The sequence below is a fragment of the Mirounga leonina genome, unplaced genomic scaffold (assembly GCF_011800145.1).
Source record: "Mirounga leonina isolate KUSES-001 unplaced genomic scaffold, KU_Mleo_1.0 Mir_169, whole genome shotgun sequence".
Classification (NCBI taxonomy): domain Eukaryota; kingdom Metazoa; phylum Chordata; class Mammalia; order Carnivora; family Phocidae; genus Mirounga; species Mirounga leonina.
Window position 1 is genome coordinate 16,736,818 of NW_023270431.1, and position 10,589 is coordinate 16,747,406.

The 10,589-nt window shown below is 38.3% G+C and overlaps 1 pseudogene; it reads left to right on the top strand.

The window, feature by feature from the left end:
* Positions 1-325: 325 nt before the first annotated feature.
* LOC118017422 lies at positions 326-981 on the top strand (annotated as a pseudogene).
* The last annotated feature ends 9,608 nt before the right edge of the window (positions 982-10,589 follow it).

Genomic DNA, 10,589 nt, shown 5'->3' on the forward strand with positions numbered 1-10,589 from the left:
TTCATTTTATTACAGACAGAATTCCACTAGAACAACCTACGCATTTGGCTTATTCACCATTGTATAAATAATGTGTAATAGATTTGCATATAATAGATGCTTAAGAAATATTTAAAGAGAAAATAAATACAAAGTGAATGATGAATGGATGAATGAATAATGAATGGAAAGTTCCACTTATTTTGTGAAAAGTTATCTTTTAATAAGTTATTATATATCAATGAAAAATGTTTATCCTAAATTAAAGAGAGCAGTTATTTAGTGAGTACCTGATAAATGTAACATGTATCAGGTCTTAAAAGAAGGGGAAAAAAAGACACAATATCTATGTTTAACTGTTTTATCATTTTAAAAAGATCACATGATTACTACATGAAAACAATACAAAGACAAAGATAGATGCAGTAACAGAAATATTGGGAAAATTGGAATCAGCTTCATTTTAAAATAAACTTTTAAAATTGAGATATAATTTACATATATTGAAATCTGGAGATCTTATATGTGTATTTATATGAGTTCTGACAATTATAAAATCTATATATTCATCATTTAAAACAAGGAATGGGATATGTCCAGTGCTGGGAGGGGGTCACCACTGCAGAGCTGCAGCAGCTCTGGGTGCAGGAGGCAGTGGACTCCATGGTCAAGAGTCTGGAGAGAAGGAACACCTGGAGGATTCAGGGTTTCATGTTCCAGCACAGCACCAGCTGTTGTGAGGACAGCAGATCTGCCGTGCAGCTGGTGCACCAGTGAGTTAGAGCAGTTGCAGGACTGCCTGGCCCAATGCACCATGCACTGCAATGACAAAGCCAAAAATTCAACAGATGCTAGAAGTAAAGAGCTTCAGGTGAAGCTGCAGCTGGATATTTGTGTGACCAAGTATGTGGATGATCATATATACCTCATCCCAACCATGACCAAGATGATGGAGTCTCTCTTGTCCCTTGGGAAATAGAAGTCTTTGCAATTGGCCATTGGGGCTGACAGCAGGGATCTATTTAAAAAGAGAAATGGGAGTCTTGTTCTTTTAAGTAAGGTTTATGAAGAAATTAAGGATGGCAGCAAGTTGGAGGCATGTGTCATTTGCCTCTGGACACTGGTTCCGTTGTTTCAATCCTAGAAAGTGAAATGGAAAAAAAACTGCTAAGTTTGGGTCAGAGATGGCACAGGAAAGTTTTTGATGGCCTAAATTGCACATGCTTATCCTGGCACTAGGGAACTTCCTTGTATGAAGCCAGAGCCTCCAAGATACCAGATTCTTCTTAGTACACAAGTACCAACAAGCTGGCAGATTCCTCTAACCTGCCTATGATCTGGTGTGAGCAGAGGTGTTTCTGTTTGTTGCCAACCTCCTGTTTACCAGAAGGATCACCAAATCATTTTCCATAAGCTGTAAAACAAAATCTATGAGGTCACTAATTTAGAAGGGGAAAAACAAAAGGTGTCTGTGTCTTTGTTTTGCTTGGTTTTGTTTAATATACAATGGTATGAAGTTGCTTTCAGATGTGGAGTTGGGAGGGGTGCCTGGGTGGCTCAGTTGGTTGAGCATCAGACTCTTGGTTTCAGTTCAGGTCATGATCTCAGTGTGGTGAGATTGAGCCCCACCTCCGCTCTGTGCTCAGCAAGAGTCTGCTTGAAGATTCTTTCCCTCTGACCCTCCCCCCTCTTACTCTCTTTCAAATAAATAAGTTTAAAAACAAAACAACAACAGAAAAAGATGTGGAGTTGGGAGAGGTCATTTGCATAAGAACTTTGAACAGTTCCTTGTGGATCTCTTTTCTGGCTATCAAGATGTGGATATGCATTTCTTGAAATACACATTACACCTTTCAGCTAGGAGACCCTGTAAAAAACATAAGGCAATGTTACACTGGGTATGGGAAGCCCATCTTCCCTCTCACTGGCTGCCATGATGGGCCCTGAGGCTCTCTGCAGTAGAGCCACAGGACAATCTTCCAGTAACACTCTTCCTTGAAGGGAAAGGGGGTTTTGATTGTACTCTATGCCAGTATCCAGGAATGAACATTGAAGGAAGTACTGTCTTAATTAAGAGAGTGATTAAGTACTGGATTTGGAAAAATGTGTTTTTTGTAGAACAGAATGGAATGAAAGCCCAAACTCAGTATTACTTACTTAGCCCCCTGAAGTAACAGAGCACTACTGAGACAATCCCTTGGCAACAGGAAGGTCAAAGGAAAAAAAGCAACTCAGGTATGAGCTGTGACTCATTTAAAGCAAAAGAGGGGCAACTCCTCCATGACCAAATATTGCTTTGGTTTGGGGTCTTTGCAGAAAGCAATGTTGCTGCCCCAGCTCCACCACCTTGTCATTTTGATAAGGACCTTGTCTTTTTACCAACTTATTACTTGAAGTGATAATATAACCTGTGTTTGGTGTTTCAAGGCTGTGATACATTTTCCTAGTGGTTCAGTTTTAAAAAATAAGGTTTAGTTTTTCGTTAAAAAGAAGGGGGGTTATGGGATATTTCTTTCATCTCAGTTCCTTCTTGCCCATTCCATGGCCCACAGACAACCACTCATTTCTACCAGCATTGATTATTGTTGTCAGATCATGGACTTTCTATAAATAAAACCACAAAGTGATTACTCCTTTGGCTTATTTTTCACTGTGTTTTGGAGATAAAATAATGTTTAATGTCATAAAAAATATGTGCTTAAATTCTGAAATATATAGAAAATGAAATAGTATGTGCTCTCCTCCCACAATAACTTAAGAGACCCTCCTCTCTTTTTTCTTACTTTCTGCCTGATACTTGTTGGAAGAATCAGTAGGAAGAAATTCTAGGAACCCTGCAGGGTTGTATGGAGAGAAACCTACTTTTCATATTAGACTTACATGAATAAGGCATGTATCTTTGCTTTGTGAAACTGTTGAGATTTTGAAGTTATTACTGATGTTGACATATTCTAACATATGAGTAGAAAGTAGATACCCTGCTTATCACCATTGTAAGAGCAAAATACAAATTAAAAATAAGAAGCTTCATTCTCGGGCGCCTGGGTGGCTCAGTTGGTTAAGCGACTGCCTTTGGCTCAGGTCATGATCCTGGAGTCCCTGGATCGAGTCCCGCATCGGGCTCCCTGCTCGGCAGGGAGCCTGCTTCTGCCTGTGACCCTCCCCCCTCTCATGTGCTCTCTCTCTCATTCTCTCTGTCTCAAATAAATAAATAAAATCTTAAAAAAAAAAAAAGAAATGTTTTTTTTAAAAAAAAAGCTTCATTCTCTCTGTTGATAATATGTTAAGACATTGCCTTTTCTTAGAGCATTTACTTTAGGAAACTTGTAATAGTTCTTATCTGTCTCTTTGAAATATTTACAAATCTTTTCAAAAGCTAAATATACCACTTGCCAGCTTTATGACCCAGAAATATCTCTTTAAACAAGCAGGGAAACATTTCCTTGAATTGTAATCATTAACAAGGATAGGGCCTCTATCTCCCAGTTTCTGTGGGAGAATATGAGCTTCATTTTTGTGGCACCTTTTTCCAAGTTGCAAAACTACTTCACGTCAGTGAGATATGAGAAATTTATTTTTCCTTTGGATAAAACCAGTTAACACAGGTAGTCCCTGTAATTAGAATGAGAATTTATAATAAACTGTACATGACAAATAATACTGCTAAGCCCTCCTATTGAGGACTGGTTATTGTTTATCTTGAGAACATGTATGAAAATGGTGTCTACATGGCTATCTTAAAGGGTAAGATATCTTTCTGTTTTTTTGTAATCTCTTAGCAAATTATCTGTGATGCACATCACATTCTGGTTTAATGTTTATTCAATAATGAAGTTGTTTTATCTCTCCTCTGTCCCTGTGCAGAGGTTTTCTGGGTTGAGAGAAGATTTTGTTTTTAATCATATTTCCCCAACAATCCTGAATGAAGACAGGATGTCTGGAAATTCCTGAACTGAGTAAAGCAGCTGAAGGTCTGTGGCCACACAATAGTCAGGTAGTGGCCATGAATTATAAAAACGTTTCCCTTCCAGCTCTCCACTCTTGTGGAATACTAGCTGCACCACCACACTCTCTAAATCCAAAATTTTACTATTGGATAATGATGGGTAATACAGATTTTTTTTTTTTAAGATTTTATTTATTTGAGAGAGAGAGCACAAGCAGGGGAAGCAACAGGCAGAGGGAGAAGCAGGCTCCCCACTGAGCAGCGAGCCCAAAACAGGACTTGATCCCAGGACCCTGGGATCACAACCTGAGCCAAAGGCTCAACCAACTGAACCACCTAGGAGTCCTGGGTAATTTCTAAAATGCCATTAAGATCATATGTCCAGGGAATGTCTCGTATAACTCTTTCTTTTAAAAAACTAATATCTTTCCGTCATGTTTTGAATGAATATAAGAGAATCTGATTCTTTATTTTATTTTATTGTTATGTTAATCATCATACATCATTAGTTTTTGATGTAGTGTTCCATGATTCATTGTTTGCGAATAACACCCAGTGCTCCATTCAATACATGCCCTCTTTAATACCCATCACCAGGCTAAACCAACCCCCCACCCGCCTCCCCTCTAGAACACTCAGTTTGTTTCTCAGAGTCCATAGTCTCTCATGGTACCTCTTCCCCTCTGATCCCCCCCCCTTCATTTTCCTTTCCTCCTATCTTCCTCCTTTTTTTTTTTTTTTTTTAACATATAATGTATTATTTGTTTCAGAGGTACAGGTCACAGGTCTGTGATTCAACAGTCTCACACAATTCACAGCACTCACCTAAGCACATACCCTCCCCGGTGTCTATCACCCAGCCACCCCATATCTCCCACCCCCCACCACTCCAGCAACCCTCAGTTTGTTTCCTGAGATTAAGAATTCCTCATATCAGTGAGATCATATGATACATGTCTTTCTCTGATTGACTTATTTTGTTCAGCATAATACCCTCCAGTTCCATCCACGTTGTTGCAAATGACAAGATTTCATTCCTTTTGATGGCTGCATAATATTCCATTGTATATAAATACCACATCTTCTTTATCCATTCATCTGTCAATGGACATCTTGGCTCTTTCCATAGTTTGGCTATTGTGGACATTGCTGCTATAAACTTCAGGGTGCACATACCCCTTCGGGTCCCTACATTTGTATCTTTGGGGTAAATACCCAGTAGTGCAATTGCTGGGTTTTAGGGTAGCTCTATTTTCAACTTTTTGAGGAACCTCCATACTGTTTTCCAGAGTGGCTGCACCAGCTTGCATTCCCACCAACAGTGTAGGAGGGTTCCCCTTTCTCCGCATCCCCGCCAACATCTGTCATTTCCTGACTTGTTAATTTTAGCCATTCTCACTGGTGTGAGGTGGTATCTCACTGAGGTTTTGATTTGGATTTCCCTGATGCCGAGTGATGTTGAGCACTTTTTCATGTGTCTGTTGGGCATTTGGATGTCTTCTTTGCAGAAATGTCTGTTCATGTCTTCTGCCCATTTCTTGATTGGATCATTTCTTCTTTGGGTGTTGAGTTTGGTAAGTTCTTTATAGATTTTGGATACTAGCCCTTTATCTGATATGTCATTTACAAACATCTTCTCCCATTCTGTCGGTTGTCTTTTGGTTTTGTTGACTGTTTCTTTTGTGGTGCAAAAGCTTTTTATCTTCATGAGGTCCCAATAGTTCATTTTTGCCCTTGCTTCCCTTGCCTTTGGCTATGTTTCGTTTCTAGGAAGAAGTTGCTGCGGCTGAGGTCAAAGAGGTTGCTTTCTGTGTTCTCCTTTAGGATTTTGATGGACTCCTGACTCACATTTAGGTCCTTCAACCAATTTGAGTCTATTTTTGTGTGTGGTGTAAGGAAATGGTCCAGTTTCATTCTTCATGTGGCTGTCCAATTTTCCCAACACCATTTGTTGAAGAGACTCTCTTTTTTCCATTGGATATTCTTTCCTGCTTTGTCGAAGATTAGTTGACCATAGACTTGAGGGTCCATTTCTGGGCTCTCTATTCTGTTCCATTGATCTATGTGTTTGTTTTTATGCTAGTACTATAGTGTCTTAATGATTACGGCTTAGTAATAGAGCTTGAAGTCCTGAATTGTGATGCCTCCAGCTTTGCTTTGCTTTTTCAACATTCCTCTGGCTATTCGCGGTCTTTTCTGGTTCCATACATTTTTACAATTATTTGTTCCATTTCTTTGAAAAAAGTGGATGGTATTTTGATAGGGATTGCATTAAATGTGTAGATTGCTCTAGGTAACATTGAATGTTCACAATATTTGTTCTTCCAATCCATGAGCATGGAACGTTTTTCCATTTCTTTGTGTCTTCCTCAATTTTTTTCATGACTATTTTATAATTTTCTGAGTACAGATTCTTTGCCTCTTTGGTTAGATTTATTCCTAGGTTTTGGGTGCTATTGTAAATGGGATCGACTCCTTAATTTCTCTTTCTTCTGTCTTGTTGTTCGTGTATAGGAATGCCACTGACTTCTGTGCATTGATTTTATATCCTGCCACTTTACTGAATTCCTGTATGAGTTCTAGCTGTTTTGGGGTGGAGTCTTTTGGGATTTCCACATAAAGTATCATATCATCTGCAAAGAGTGAGAGTTTGACTTCTTCTTTGCTGATTTGGATGCCTTTTATTTCTTTTTGTTGTCTGATTGCCATGGCTAGGACTTCTAGTACTATGTTGGATAGCAGTGGTAATAGTGGACATCCCTGCCATGTTCCTGACCTTAGGGGGAAAGCTCTCAGTTTTTCCCCATTGAGAATGATATTCGCTATGGGTTTTTCATAGATGGCTTTATGATATTGAGGTATGTAGCCTCTATCCCTATACTCTGAAGAGTTTTGATCAAGAAAGGATGCTGTACTTTGTCAAAAGCTTTTTCTGCATCTATTGAGAGGATCATATGGTTCTTGTTCTTTTATTAATGTACAGTATCACATTGATTGATTCACAGATGTTGAACCAACCTTGCAGCACAGGGATAAATCCCACTTGGTTGTGGTGAATAATCCTTTTAATGTACTGTTGGATCCTATTGGCTAGTATTTTGGTGAGAATTTTTGCATCCATGTTCATCAAGGATATTGGTCTGTAATTCTCCTTTTTGATGGGATCTTTGTCTGGTTTTGGGATCAAGGCAATGGTGGCTTCATAAAACAAGTTTGGAAGTTTTCCTTCCATTTCTATTTTTTGGAACAGTTTCAGAAGAATAAGTTTTAATTCTTCTTTAAATGTTTGGTAGAATGTCCCTGGGAAGCCATCTGGCCCTGAGCTTTTGTTTGTTGGGAGATTTTTGATGACTGCTTCAATTTCCTTAGTGGTTATAGGTCTGTTCAGGTTTTCTATTTCATCCTGGTTCAGTGTTGGTAGTTGATACATCTCTAGGAATGCATCCATTTCTTCCAGATTATCTAATTTGCTGGCATATAGTTGCTCATAATATGTTCTTATAATTGTTTGTATTTCTTTGGTGTTGGTTATGATCTCTCCTCTTTCATTCATGATTTTATTTATTTGGGTCCTTTCTTCTTTTTGATAAGTCTGGCCAGGGGTTTATCAATTTCATTAATTCTTTCAAAGAACCAGCTCCTAGTTTCATTGATCTGTTCTACTGTTCTTTTGGTGTCTATTTCATTGATTTCTGCTCTGATCTTTGTTATTTCTCTTCTCCTGCTGGGTTTAGGCTTTATTTGCTGTTCTTTCTCCAGCTCCTGTAAGTGTAGGGTTAAGTTGTGTATTTGAGACCTTTCTTGTTTCTTGAGAAAGGCTTGTATTGCTATATCCTTTCCTCCTAGATCTGCCTTTTCTGTATCCCAAGGATTTTGAACAGTTGTGTGTTCATTTTCATTTGTTTCCATGAATTTTTTTTAAGATTTCATTTTTATTTTTTTTAAAGATTTTATTTATTTATTTGAGACAGAATGAGAGAGAGAGAGAGCACATGAGAGGGGGGAGGGTCAGAGGGAGAAGCAGGCTCCCTGCCGAGCTCAATCCCGGGACTCCAGGATCATGACCTGAGCCGAAAGCAGTCACTTAACCAACTGAGCCACCCAGGTGCCCAAGATTTTATTTATTTGAGAGACAGAGAACACCTGACAGGGGATAGGGTCAGAGGACGAAGCAGACTCCCTGCCGAGCAGGAAGCCCAATGCGGGACTCTATCCAGGGACTCCAGGATCATGACCTGAGCCGAAGGCAGTTGCTTAACCAACTGAGCCACCCAGGTCCCCTCCCATGAATTTTTTTTAATTCTTCTTTGATTTCCTGGTTGACTCATTCAGTTTTTAGTAGGATGCTCTTCAGCCTCCATGTATTTGAGTTCTTTCCGACTTTCCTCTTGTGACTGAGTTCTAGTTTCAAAGCATTGTGGACTGAAAATAGGCAGGGAATGATTCCAATCTTTTGGTACTGATTGAGACCTTATTTGTGACCTAGGATGTGATCTATTTTGGAGAATGTTCCATGGGCACTAGAGAAGAATGTGTTTTCTGTTGCTTTCGGATGGAATGTTCTGAATATATCTGTGAAGTCCATTTGGTCCAGTGTGTCATTTAAAGTCTTTATTTCCTTGTTGATCTTTTGCTTAGATGATCCATCCATTTCAGTGAGGGGGGTGTTAAAGTTCCCCCCTACTATTGTATTGTTGTCGATGTGTTTCTTTGCTTTTGTTATTAATTGGCTTATATAAATGGCTGCTCCCATGTTAGGGGCATAGATATTTACAATTGTTAGATCTTCTTGTTGGATAGACCCTTTAAGTAGGATATAGTGTCCTTCCTCGTCTCTTATTACAGTCTTTGGTTTAAAATCTAATTTGTCTGATACAAGGATTGCCACCGCAGCTTTCTTTTGGTGTCCATTAGCATGGTAAATGGTTTTCCACACCCTCACTTTCAATCTGGAGGAAACTTTGGGTCTAAAATGAGTCTCTTGCAGATAGCATATCGATGGGTCTTTTTTATCTAATCTGATAGCCTGTGTCTTTTGATTGGGGCATTTAGCCCATTTACATTCAGGGTAACTATTGAAAGATAGGAATTCAGTGCCATTATATTGCCTGTAAGATGACTGTTACTGTATATTGTCTGTTTTCCTTTCTGGTCTATGTTGCTTTTAGGCTCTCCCTTTGCTTAGAGGACCCCTTTCAATATTTCTTGTAGGGCTGGTTTCGTGTTTGCAAATTCCTTTAGTTTTTGTTTGTCCTGGAAGTTTTTTATCTCTCCTTCTATTTTCAATGACAGCCTAGCTGGATATAGTATTCTTGGCTGCTCTAAATATATGCCAGTCCTTTCTGGCCTGCCAGGTCTCTGTGGATAGGTCTGTTGGCAATCTAATGTTTCTACCAGTGTAGTTTATAGATCTCTTGTCCCGAGCTGCTTTCAGGATTTTCTCTTTGTCTCTGAGACTTGTACATTTTACTATTAGGTGTTGGGGGGTTGACCGATTTTTATTGATTTTGAGGGGGTTCTCTGTGCCTCCTGGATTTTGATGCCTGTTTCCTTCCCCAAATTAGGTAAGTTCTCTGCTGTAATTTTTTAGATATGTATATATTTGCCCCCATGTACCTTCTGCCCCTCTATCTCTTTCTTCTTCTTCTGGGATCCCAATTATTCTAATATTGTTTTGTCTTATGGTATTACTTATCTCTTGAATTCTGCCCTCATGATCCAGTAGTTGTTTATCTCTCTTTTTCTCAGCTTCTTTATTTTCCATCATTTGGTCTTCTATATTACTAATTCTCTCTTCTGCCTCATTTATCCTAGCAGTTAGAGCCTCCATTTTTGATTTCACCTCATTAATAGCCTTTTTGATTTCGACTTGGTTAGATTTTAGTTCTTTTATTTCTCCAGAAAAAGTTTCTTTAATAACTTCCATGCTTTTTTCAAGCCCAGCTAGTATCTTTAAAATCATCATTCTGAACTCTAGTTCTGACATCTTACTAATGTCTGTATTGATTAGGTCTCTGGCAATCGGTACTGCCTCTTGTGTGTGTGGTTTTTTGTTTTTGTTTTTTTTTTTAGGTGATTTTTTTCCATCTCATTTCGTCCAGAGAAGAATAGATGAATGAGAGAACAAAATGCTAACGGGGTAACAACAACCCCAGAAAAATATACACTAAACAAATCAGAAGAGACCTGAAACCAGGGGAAAAGAAAGGGAAAGAAAGATAAAGATAAAGAAACAGAAAAAGATTAAAAAGAAACAGAATATGATCAAATATGATCAGGCTGGTGCATAGATCAGTGCCACACACTAGATTTGGGGCATATTTTGATCTGTTAGAAGAAAGTACCTCCCAAAATTTTAAAGAAAGAAAAACTTATATATGTACAAAATAAGGGTAAATACAATGAAGGGATGGAATATGACTGTAAAGATGAAATTATAAAAGATTTTATAAAAGGAATTGATAAGAAGGTTGAAAAAAGAAAGAAGAGGATTTAAAAAAACAAAAGGGAGATCAGGCGGGAGACTAGAACAAAGCCATACACTAGAGATTTAGCGTATATTTTGGTCTGTTAGAAGAAAATGTATCCAAAATTTTAAAGAGAGAACAACTTTTATATATATATATATATATATATATATATATATACCAAAAATAACGTTAAC